Consider the following 11,498-nt stretch of genomic DNA (forward strand, 5'->3'; position numbering starts at 1 on the left):
ACATGGATGGCAAAGGCCCATGTACTTGTGATGCCTTCTGCTGCTTTCTAGGCATGTTAGTCGGGGGCCGGATTGGAAGCAGAGCAGCGAGAACTTGAACTGGTTCTCGTATGGGATGCTCACGTTGCAGGTGGCAGCTTAATCTGCTGTTCCACAATGCCCGCCCTCCCTCCCTTCCTTCCTTCCTTCCTTCCTTCCATAAACTTCCTTCTTATTACATTTTTTTTTGCTCCTGTAGATTTTGGGATGTTTTGTTTCCATTTTCACTAATTTGAAGAATTAAAAAAAATCATCCTTCATCTCTTCCTTGATCAGAGTATGTTGTTTAATTTTCATGTATTTGTGTTGTTCTCCAATTTTTTTCTTATTATCGTTTTCTAGTTTTGTTGCATTATGGTCAGAAAAGATATTTTGTATGATTTACTTTAAGCATGTTGAGACTTGAGATCTGTCATATGATCTACCTTGGAGAATATCCCACATGCTGTTGAGAAGAATGTGAATTCTATAGCTGTTGGATAGGTGGAAAGTTCTGCAGGTGACTGTTAGGTCCAGTTGATTTAATTGGCAATTTAACTTATTTTTTTATTTTCTCTCTAAAGGAGCCATCTGTTTCTGAATGTGGAGTGTTAAAGTCCCATATTATTGTTGTATTGGAGTCTGTCTCTCCCTTTAGATCTATTAATATTTACATTCTATATGTGGATGCTCCAATATTGAGTGTATATATATTTACAAGTGTTATTTCTTATTGCTGGATTGAATTCTTTATCATTATATAAATACCTTTCTTGTCTGTTTTTACTGATTTTATTTTAAATCTGTGTTAACTGATAGAAGCGTGACTACTCCTGCCTTCTTTTGGGTTCTGTCCATCTGTGCTCTAAAAGGTGAAGTGAGTTTCTGGTAAGCATCGTATAGTTGGGTCTCTGAATCCATTCAACCATTCTGTGTCTTTCAATTGGATAATTTAGCCCATTGACATGTACGATAATTATTGACAGGTAAGATATTACTACTGCTATTTTGATATATCTTTTGCATTTTCCTTGTTACTATCTTTCTCCCTTCCTTAAAATCTTCATTTGTGATTGGATAATGCTCTATATTATTGTACTTTAATTCCTTGCTTATTATTTTTACTGCTACGGTTTTCTTTTATTTCTGGTTACCATGAGGCTTTCAGAAAACTTATTTTCACTGCACCATGTCATCTTGAAATGAGAAAAGCTTAACATTGATTATAAAAATAGAGAAAAGAACAAAGAAAAAGCCAAAGAGATAAGAAATTCCATTAAAATACTCTATTTTTGTGTTCCATTCCTCCCTGTATTTTGAAGTTTTGTTTTTTCATTTGGCACCTTTCCATATTACCTGTCACAATGTATTTTTTTAATTAATTATTTGAAAGTCAGTGTTACAGAGAGGGATAGGGGTAGGGGTAGGGGTAGAGGTGAGGGTGGGGGCAGGGGTAAGGGTAGGAGGAGAGAGAGAGAGACAGAAAGAGAGAGAGATCTTCCATCCATTGGTTCTTCCCCAAATGGCTGCAATGACTGGACCTGGATCAGGCCAACACTAGGAGCCTGGAATTCCTTCTGGATCTCCCATGTGGGTGGCAGGGACCAAAGCACTTGGTTCATGTTCTGCTGCTCTTCTAGGCACCTTAGCTTGCTTCTGGATTAGAAGTGGAGCATCCAGAATTTGACTGGCACTCATATGGTCTCTTAACTTTTTAATGTAGAAATTATAACTTTTAGTCATCGCTCTGAAGGTATAAGTGGTTTATAACCCATGTTTAAAATATTAGTGCATTCTGAATTTATATAGTTGCTCTTACCTGTGAGTTTTTTACCTTCCAAAATTTTCTCTTACTTCTTAGTGTCTCATTCGTTCAGGCTGAGGAACTCATTTTAGCATCTGTTGTAAGACAGATCTAGTTGTGAGGTTGTGATAAATTCTCTCAGGCTGTGTTTATCTGGAAGATCTTTTTCTCTCCCTCATTCCTGAAATAGCTTTGTGGAATACAGTATTCTAGGCTGGGATTTTTTTTCCTCAATAGTGTAAAAGAATCATTGCATTTCCTCCTGACCAGTAAGATTTCTGTTGAGAAGTATGCAGTCAGGTAAATTGGGATCCCTTGATGTATCGTTTTCTTGTATTCTCTTGTATCTTTGAGAATCTTTTCTTTAACCTTGGGACGTGACTATAATATGTCTTGGTGTAGACTTGGCAGGGTTGCATCTGACTGATAACCTTTGACCTTCCTGCATCTGAATATAGCAGTATTTTTCTCTAGGTTTTCTGTCATTATGTCTTTGAAACCCATTGAAATTCTCAAGTCCTGTATTTCTCATACATTTTCTTCATTTCTCTTCCAGGTGTGTATTTTCAAACAGCCTGTCTTCTATTTGATCTATTCTGTTATTAATGCCTTCTAGCACGTTTTTAATTTCACTTAGTGTACTTTTCAGTTGATGGATTTCTGATTTATTTTGTTTTATTTCTTTCATCTCTCTATCAAATCTCTCTGTTGGAATATTTAATCATTTCTCTGTGTCCTCTTGAATTTTTGTTGAACTTCCTCAAAACAGAAATTTTGAAATCTTCGTTCAAACATGTGGAAGTTTCAGTTCCTAGATGATTGGTTTCTGGCGCCTTGTTTTGCTCTTTAGGTGATTTCATGGTTCCTTGGAGGTTCTAGACACTTATTGGTGTAAAATGTTATCTGTCATCTGTGCACTGAGGGACTAGTTTCAGTGATCTGCATTTATTTCTGGCTGACCTCAGAAATTATAAGGAGCCTGTTTATTTTCTCTGAGCCTATAGATACCTCCATTATTTCGGCCCTGGGTTGCACTCTATATCGAGGTTTGCCCCAGGTCTGCTGTTGATAGGTTTTTACTGATTAGGTCTTATAATATTCCACAAACTCATATTTGTCCCAAACTCTTGGTTGATGCATTATTTAATATGAACTCTGGAAAGTGCCTAAACAGGGGGAGCTCATCCTTGCACACCTCTTCCTTGGCCTGTGGTGGGCTCAGACTGCTTGTCCTTTGTCCATGAATACCATGCCACTGATTCGTATCTGGAACTCACGGCCCTCCCAGGCCAGTACACTGGGGTAGCTTCAACACTTATCTTTCCATGGTGTGTATGGTGCTGGGGTGGGTTCACTGCTAATGCTACACTTACCAGCCCCTGATAATACTGGCTGGAGTGTAAGACACTCAGTCATGACCAGAGGACTGTGCTGGGCACTATAGCAAGGCCAGAGGCTCTGCCTGCCAGCAATGGCCTCAGAACATGGACAGTAAGGATCTGTTTAATTCTGGGTTTACTGAGTCCCCAAGCTGTCCCATGCTTGCTTTCTGTCTGATCAAGGTTGGAGGATGTGTAAGAGAGACAGTCCCTCAGATACTTAAGCAGGCTGGGTCTTGGGCAGAGAACAAGCTGAAGCCTGGTGTCAGGACTAGGTCTCATAGTGACTAGGCCCTGTGCAACTTAGGGGTGCATTCCAGGCCCAAGAGAGGCTGATGGTGATAACACACAAGAACATGTCTTCTCAACAGAGAGCAGGTTTTATTCCGATACTGGGGAAAGTACAGGGACTATTTACAGGCATTGGCCAAGGGATAGAAACTGTTAAGATCTTGCCAGCATTATGCTGTACCAACCTGGCAGTGTGTCATGAGACAAACCTTTGGCCCCTGATGTCTACCCAAGGTTGGAAAAGGGTGATAAATGCAGATTCCAGGCCATCTAGGCTGGACCCAGTGTACCCACACCTGGATCCCACAGTCTGTAATCAGTGTCCCATGAGGGGTGTTCACCAACCCCACCTGAGACCAGCAGTGACACCCCCACAAAATGAGTCTGACCCCCCGAAGTGCTCCTCTCCTCCTGATACTAGATAAGTCTAGAGGCTCAGCCGTGAACACTGGCTTGGGCATAGAGCCTTTGGGCTTTTTCAGGTACCAGCTCTGGTTGATACAGGCACAGCTCTGTGTTCCAAGGCACTCTCCCAAGCTCCTCCTTACTTCTGTGAATGGCTGGAGTTTCATTTTCTTCCAGTTGTTGAGGGAAAGGAGTTAGAAGCTGCCTGACTGTGCTAGCTCCAAATATTCACGCTATAGAATGGGCTTAAAGACAGGGGTTGGGAGCTCAGTAAGACTGATCTTTTGCATAGGGTACCTGCCACTGGGCTTCAATTCACTCTTCCTCTCCCTAGTAAAAGGTGTCTCCATACATGCCCCTTGGAGCTGGGGCAGGATGATGCGGTCAACTCTCCTTCCTGCTTTCTTCAATGCAGCTTTTCTTAGGGTTATAATAGGACAGGATACTGTGGTGTCTTACCTGGCTTCCATAGCTCTTGTTACAGTGACTGGGTGTGCGCATGACTGTGCACATTGTTGTCTCTGCAGGGAGGTGGTTGCTGGAGCTTCTTAGTCACCAGCTTGGCTCCACCCATTGTGTTTCTTTAGTTTTTTTCTCAAGTCAGTGGCAATTTCCTAGCTGGTCCTTGGAGAGCCCCAAGGAACACTGGCCAGGTATCCTATATAATGCCCCTAGATTGTGTTTGTCTGATGTTTTCATTGTGTTTGGACTGGAGTGATGGTTTTTGAGAAGACCATGGAGGTAAAGTGCTCCTCATCACGTTGTAGCAGAAAATGCGTGGATGGGACTTAACACTGGGTTTGTGAAACTACTGGATACCTCATAAGTTACCTGGTGGTGACATCATTGGACATGCCATAAGGTGTGTTGACTTGACTTATCACTGGGCATGTGAAAACTAATCTCTTGGTCTGGATAGTTTGCCAGCTCTATCCCCTGTAAAGTCATTATTTACTCCCCTACCTCAGTCCTGCTTTCCAACTCATTTGTTGGCTATGAGTCACAAAGTCAAGTTGACACTCTAGGGGGTAAGGAGGGAAGGGGCACAGCTCCACTTTATGGAGAAGAAAATATTGATATACTGTGCAGTGTTTAAACTATTAAGTATTATTTATCCTTTATTGTTTATATATGTGTACACACATGTATACCAATATGTGCTCGTGTATCCATGAGCACATATTTACTTTGTTTTGTAATCCAGCACCACACGATGGAGCTATTTTATTTTTATTTTTCAGGTTGTTACTGCGTTAGCCACTGGGATCCCTTTCAGATTGGTTTCCTTGGCCAGGTGACACGCCCCTTTCTAGTTCATTACTATTTTTTAAGTGCTTCCTTGTATTTTGTGGTACAAATTGCTTTCGTGTCATCTTGCACATTTCCTGCCCCAACCTACATTCAGCTCTTTCTCCAAGAAGTCTTTCTTTGCTTTCTGGTTTTAATTCAGTGGTATTAGAAACACAGATCTGCATGTCAGATGACAGCTTCTTGTTTTATTTTAACATCTTACTCAACATTCCTTACAATCTACTGGTGACATATTTACAGATAGTGCCGTGCCACATTCTCATTCCCCACGAGCCTGTCCACATCACAGTGTCTCTGTAAATGCTGACCCCCGAATCCATAAACAGCTTATGGAAATGAGAGGTCACAAGCGAGGCTCATTTTCTTCTTTGGTGTGTTTAGAGCTGTGCCAAAGAAACCCTTATTTACATCTCTTCTGTTGTTTTATGTCACCTTGCTGATGCTCAGTACAATTTTGCCCGTTTTTCTTGAAAACTCTGTTTTTCTTGAGAGAACTCCAGGTTAGCCCTTTTATAGAATAGCTGTGTGCATCATAGTCATCTTGCATTATCAGAACTTGTTTCCAAAACCCAGGAAAAATGTGATTATTTTGATTGACTGGTGGTAGAAATTAGGCGTGAGCATGACTGTATTGATTATGTAAGCAAATGTATGTGTCTGCCTGTGTTAGAATGGGGGCTGCCTGCTGTGGATTGCAAAGGGCACTGAGACAATGACTATCAGATCTGAAGGAGGGGACGCCCTCCCTAGGCCTGTCAGAATGCAGAGGAGAAGCCTCCGGGAGCCTGTTTCCCACTCTTCACCCACTTCGAGGACATGAGAGAATTCGGGTGTGGAGAAGAGTGAGGGACATCCCTGGAGAGGGTGCAGCTGAGTTGGAGACCTGGTCCACCTGGGTCCTGGTTTGAAGTATTCTGAAATGTGCTTTCTGCAGAAACAGGGACAGCGTGTGCCTCTGGGTTTTGGGCAGAGCTGAGCCAAGCTCCTTATTCCTGCATGCAGGTTGATCCTCCTGGTGCTCTGAGACATGAGGTGTTTCCTGTGGACTGATGTGGACCACAGTTCACTGCAGAGCCCTTAGCATGGGGTGGAGGTGACCATGGGGTGCTCCCAGTACCCTGGGGAGAGATGATCCCAGCCAGGGTTGCATCTACCTGACGTGAGGACTGCAGGGGAGAAGCCCCCAAAGAGGTTGCGATGAGGCTATAAAAACTCCAAGAGGAAGAGCAGCTTCAGCCTCTAGCAAACCCATAGAATGCAAGCTCTGATGTCCTTCAGGCCTGGAGGACAGCAGCTCTTCAGTCGGAAGCCTGCCTTCCTTCCAGGCCCTGGACTTGATGGAGACACAACCTCTGGGGCAAGTGGATGTGGTGGGCAAGTGAGTGCGGTGGGCAAATAAAGGTGTAAGTAGACACCTAATTCAGAAGTTGTATGAAATCTTAGTGTAGATTTTTTTTCTCTCTTTCTTTTAGATACAAAGGTTTTTATCAAACACTAAGTGTCACACCACATATACTTACAGCAACTATACTGTCATCCAAAAATGGGAGATATGATTCCTCTATAGGTGCTAAGATATTACTTTACATAAAAACTATCCTTTTTTGGGGAAAAGTGTGCCTTTTTAAATGCATCTGGGTTAGAAACCACAGATTAGGGGATGGTGGGATGTTCCAGTCCAGTCAGTAGAAGTATAATTGTTTTTCACATGGTAATTACTTTTCTTTTTCCCATTGTGTATTTGCAGTCCTTCAGGTGAGGGGTGAGGGATATGCGCTTTCCTGTCTGCCATCCTCTGCAAAGGACACACTTCCTATGTGTGTGAGGTTGTGACTCCTGCTGTTGTAATGGTATGTCGGCTTTATCCATGGCTCAGGAAGACATGAACACTTGTGTAGGGTTAATATATAAGAAACAGCAGAGCATACTGTGGAGTAAATCAGATCAGTGATTCCCTTCTGGTTTTCCTGAAAGGTAACATGAAATATATTAGGGGTGGTCAGCCAGGTCTCTCCTCCAACCCCCTTGGAAGTACATCGTGTGAGGTGGAGTTAGCTGGCTGCTGACTCATGAACAGCAACAGGTAAGAACAGCCTACCGCAGCATAGTAGACCAGTTCCAGCAAGAATCATTTAGAGGATTTCTTGGTCCAATTTTTTTTTAATGTTTTCTTCTTCAAATAATATAATTTATTATATGCCTTATGATCAGAGACTGGACAAAGCTTATGTTTACTCTAAGCATTTCCTCTTTGGCCTTATTCCCAGTTAGACTTCATATGATCTTGGGTGATTAATAGTTTTACTTCAATATCTTTGAGTAGGAAATGTGATAAATTAATAATTTTTAGTGTGTTCCTTAGGGAGTTCTCATATTCCAATCATGTGAGAAGCCTTTTCTAAGTGACCTTCAATGCTCATTGACAAGACAGATTAGTGGATTATTTATTTTATTTATTTGAAAAGCAGGGAGAAGGAGAGAGGGAGAGACAGAGATAACTTCCGTCCGCTGGCTCACTCCCCAGTGCCTACTGCACCAGGCCTTAGCCAGGAACTGGGAACTCAATCTAAATCTCCACAGGGCAGCAGACACCTGACTACCATCACCATCACCTTTGTCTTGCAGACAGACACAGGTTAACAGCAAGCTGGAACAGAGAGCAGAGCCAGTACTCAACCCAGGCATTCTAATTTGGAATGCAGGCTTCCCCTGGAGTGTCAGAACCACTGTGCCAGCTTTGCATAATCCCTGTCTTTCCCCTCCTCCAGCAGGAGAAGATTCCCACAGGACTCCATGAGAGGCTAATTGTGACCCCTTTTCCATTCTGTGGTTGCAATTCCTCTTGGCACAGATTAAGCCCTGTTAAAGAGGAGTATTGTTTTGAAGGATGTACAGTTAAATATTGTGAGTTTACAGTTGATAATGAAAATTGAAGCCAAAGGAGTTTACAGAAGATTAAAAGGTGCAAACTGTTGAAATCTTTACTTAGTATATACTAAATCGATCTGTATATAAAGATAATTGAAAATTAACCTTGATGTGAATGGGATGGGGGAGGGAGCAGGAGGGAGGGTTGTGGGTAGGAAGGAGGTTATGGGGGGGGGGAAAGCCACTGTAATCCAAAAGCTGTACTTTGGAAATTTATATTTATTAAATAAAAGTTAAAAAAAAGAGCTTGGGCTGTATCTTTAAGACATCTTTTGGGGCTGGCATTGTGGCATAGCCTAAGATGTTAGCATCCCATGTAGGCATTGGCTTGAGTCCTGGCTGCTCCATTTCCTATCCAGCTCTCTGCTAATGTGCCTGGGAAAGCAGTGGAAGATGGCCCAGTTGTTTGGGTCCCTGCATATCATGTGAGAGACCGGGAAGAAGCTGGCTGGCCCATCTCTGGCCATTGTGATGATTTGGGAAATGAACCAGTGGATGGAAGATCATTTTCTCTCTCTCTCTCTCTCTGTCTCTCTCTCTCTCTCAAACTCTGTCTTTCAAATAAATAAATACATCTTAAAAAAATCCTCTGTGACAGAGGACAAATGATTTGATTTTCCCTTGCTCATGGTGGGGTTAGGATGCCAATTTATTACTGCCAGCAAGTTCTTGTTGAGGCAGACTTTCACTCTGGTTCAAGTTTGTCTCTCATCAACACATATTTATCTTACTTAATGTTAGGGACAGCTCTCTGAAGGCAGTCCAGGTATGATGACGTGTGATGACACCCTCCCAATGGACTGGACTACCTCTAGTTTTGCAGGTGTTGCTAGTGTTTGGATATCATTTTGATTGGGCACATTTTTACTGAGAATTTCTGTATATCAGTAATATCAGTAAACATTAACTCTTTTTTAAAGATTTATTTATTTATTTGAAGGTCAGAATAACACAGAGAGAAAAGGAAAGGCAGAGAAAGAGGTCTTCCATCTGCTGGTTTACTCCCCAGTTGGCTGCGACTGCCAGAGCTGTGCCGATCTGAAGCCAGGAGCCAGGAACTTCTTGTGGGCCTCCCATGTGGATGTAGGGCCCAAGGACTTGGGCCATCTTGTACTGCTTTCCCAGGCCACAGCAGGTGGGCCTTCGAACTGGCACCCATATGGGATGCTGGCATTGCAGGTGGCAGCTTTACCCGCTATGCCACCGCACCAGCCCCATTAACTCTTAGAAGGCAGTCAAGTAAGTATGATGGTAGCCAGTTAGTGCCCTAATGTGGTCATCCTGAGAAAAATGGGTAAGGGCACATCTATTAGGAAATCAAGCATTGTGTGCTAATTCATCTTAATTTCACTTCCAATTATTTATTTAATATAAAGAAAACAAATTTAATGTAGTTCATAGATACAGTTCTTAGAATGATATTTCCCTCTCTTCCTCCCTCTTAAATCCTTGAGTACAAAATATGATGTTTAATGTGAGTTTTCTGAACTTGAATGGAAGAAAAAGGAATTTGCACACTCACATTCCCTGTTGTTACTTGTTTTCTGACTGGGAGGCAAAAGGAAAGGGGAGGGATATTGAGGAGAAATGTTGAGTTAATGCACACACTCATTCATGCACAAGCCCAGCCACTGGAGCAACTGCTATTGCCTGGAAACACTGTTTTTGTTTTTGTTTGTTTGTTTGTTTGTTAAGATTTACTTATTTATTTGAAAGGCAGAGTTACAGAGAGGCAGAGGCAGAGAGAGGTCTACTCCCCAAATGGCCACAATGGCCAGAGCTGTGCCAATCCAAAGCCAGGAGCCAGCAGCTTCTTCAGGGTCTCCCGCACAGCTTCAGGGCCCCAAGGACTTGGGCCATCTTCCACTGCTTTCTCAGGCCATATCAGAGAGCTGTATCAGAAGTGGGGCAGCCAGGACTTGAACCAGCACCCATATGGGATGCTAGCACTGCAGGTGGCGGCTTTACCTGCTACCCCACAACACCAGCCAGTCACTGTCTTTACTGATTCTGAGTGATGAGTAGTGGTGATTGTCCAGTTGTCTTAGTCTAAGTGCGGCTAGGCAGGCTTATCTTGTAGACTTTTACATTGGGTACCCGGAGCTTCCTGAAGTACTTCCAGTTCAGAAGTGAGAAGCAAAAGCTTTCGCCTGAATTAGACTTAACGGTGAGGCTCAGCAGAGCAAGAGCTGTTGATGGGCTCTGTAATTATTTTTCTTAAAAGTTATTTATTTTCAATGTTTGAAGAAAGAGGGAGTGAGAGAGGGAATGATGGGGGGGGGAGAAGGGAGAGAGGGAGATTAAGAGGGAAAGAGAGAGAGAGAGAGAGAGGGAGAGACACCCCCATCTGGTGTTTCATTTCCCAAATGCATTCTTTAGCCAAGTAGCTAGGCTTGGCCAGGCTGAATCAAGCAGTCTGGACCTCAGTCCAGGTCTCCCACATGAGAGGCAGGCACCCAGCTACTTGCCAATGACCCGATTCCTACAAGGATGTTCAGTAGCAGGAAGCTGAACTAGACGTGAGGAGCCAGGATTTGAACTAGGCACTCTAATATTAGATACAGGCATTCCAAACAGTGCCCTTTTTTAATTTAATTTTTTATTTTTATTTTTTGACAGGCAGAGTGGACAGTGAGAGAGAGAGACAGAGAGAAAGGTCTTCCTTTGCCGTTGGTTCACCCTCCAATGGCTGCCTCAGCCGGCGCACCGCACTGATCCGATGGCAGGAGCCAGGTACTTATCCTAGTCTCCCATGGGGTACAGGGCCCAGATACTTGGGCCATCCTCCACTGCACTCCCTGGCCACAGCAGAGAGCTGGCCTGGAAGAGGGGCAACCGGGACAGAATCCGGCGCCCCAACCAGGACTAGAACCCGGTGTGCCGGTGCCGCAGGCGGAGGATTAGCCTAGTGAGCCTCGGCGCCGGCAACAGTGCCCTTTTTTAAAAAAGATAATATTTAATTTATTTGAAAGGCAGAGTTAGGGAGAGAAGGAGAGGAAGAGGGAGAGGGGGAAGGAGAGGGAGAGGGGGTAAAGGAGAGGGAGAGGGGGAGGAGGAGGGGGGGGAGGGGGAGAGGTAGAGGCAAGGAGAGGAGAGGGTGTGGGATGGGGGGGTGTGGGTGGGAGGGAAGTTATGGGGGGGAAAATCATTGTAATCCATAAACTGTACTTTGGAAATTTATATTTACTAAATAAAAGTTAAAAAAAAAAAGTGCCAAACAACTGCCCTTGGTAATTCATTTGAAGATACAGAATTCTGTAAATATCTTAAGTTTTCTTATAAAATTCATCACTGTAGAAATGCTATTCATAACCCAGAAAATTCTTTCATAGATTATCTTTGATATTTAACAATTTATGTAA

General features: G+C 43.2%; 1 long non-coding RNA gene across 9 annotated transcripts in view; it reads left to right on the top strand.

Moving 5' to 3' along the window:
• LOC127487367 (uncharacterized) overlaps positions 1–11,498 on the top strand; it is a 334,927-nt gene that overhangs the window by 295,467 nt on the left and 27,962 nt on the right. For 5 of the 9 annotated variants that reach the window (XR_011378078.1, XR_011378077.1, XR_007914177.2 and 2 more), the window contains one exon: positions 6,956–8,250. This is a non-coding gene — a long non-coding RNA (uncharacterized lncRNA). Of the gene's footprint in view, positions 1–6,955; positions 8,251–10,755; positions 11,127–11,498 lie in introns of those variants that run through there. The other 4 variants (XR_007914180.2, XR_007914176.2, XR_007914182.2 and 1 more) reach the window with 4 other exon arrangements.

Source organism: Oryctolagus cuniculus, chromosome 8 (genome assembly GCF_964237555.1).
Source record: "Oryctolagus cuniculus chromosome 8, mOryCun1.1, whole genome shotgun sequence".
NCBI lineage: Eukaryota > Metazoa > Chordata > Mammalia > Lagomorpha > Leporidae > Oryctolagus > Oryctolagus cuniculus.